Genomic DNA, 735 nt, shown 5'->3' with positions numbered 1-735 from the left:
CAAAACAGATGGATTGTCACAGTGACTGGTGCAATGAACTTGAGCATATAAAAGATTATGAGGATGATTCAGGATAGGGCAAGTTTCAGATATGTTGTTTATGAACTCAATATGAGTTGCAGGCAACTTAATGATACAGAACAACAGCAATGCTATCTAAACTTAATCTTGCTTACTTCTAGACTATTTTCTGGGAAAGCTAGTCCTTGGAGAGAGACTTCATGCTTGAAATGGTAGTGTCAGTAAAAAGAGAGGAACCCTATCAACAAGTTGTTCTGACAGTGTGACTACCACAATGGGCTTGATCATAGCAGAGGCTAGTGCAGGATAAGAGAAAGCTCAAATCTGTTGTTCATAGGCTTACCATGAGTCATAGTTGACTTGATGGCACCTAACAACAATAATGCTGGTGAATCCTAATTTGTATTTTCAAAATTACCTCTCTCCTTTGAGCTCTCCACGCATATACCTAAATCTACATCCTACACCAATCCCTTATTTGGTTTTGAGGCTGCAAATCACACAATCATGGAAGAAGTATTGTCCAACTTTCTCCCATGGAGCTGCTGATTCCAACTGCCAGAAAGGCATGAACTTTGGGTTAGCAGTGCCACTCCTTGTGTGTCATGCCATCAGAGCTTCTTTAGACATGTCAAATTTACCAAAACCAAACTCACTGCTCTTGAGTCAAGTCCCTCCATTGGGTTTCTAAGCCTATGATTCTTATGGGAAAAG

General features: G+C 40.3%; 1 protein-coding gene across 1 annotated transcript in view; it reads left to right on the top strand.

The window, feature by feature from the left end:
• SPAG17 (sperm associated antigen 17) overlaps window positions 1–735 on the top strand; it is a 395,169-nt gene that overhangs the window by 226,201 nt on the left and 168,233 nt on the right. The gene's annotated exons all lie outside the window — the stretch shown is intronic.

The sequence above is a fragment of the Elephantulus edwardii genome, unplaced genomic scaffold, assembly GCF_000299155.1.
Source record: "Elephantulus edwardii isolate Elephantulus edwardi_28Jun2011 unplaced genomic scaffold, EleEdw1.0 scaffold00437, whole genome shotgun sequence".
In the NCBI taxonomy this organism is placed as follows: domain Eukaryota; kingdom Metazoa; phylum Chordata; class Mammalia; order Macroscelidea; family Macroscelididae; genus Elephantulus; species Elephantulus edwardii.
The sequence above is the reverse complement of the archived record's forward strand: the minus strand, read 5'-3'. Positions and strand labels throughout refer to the sequence as shown.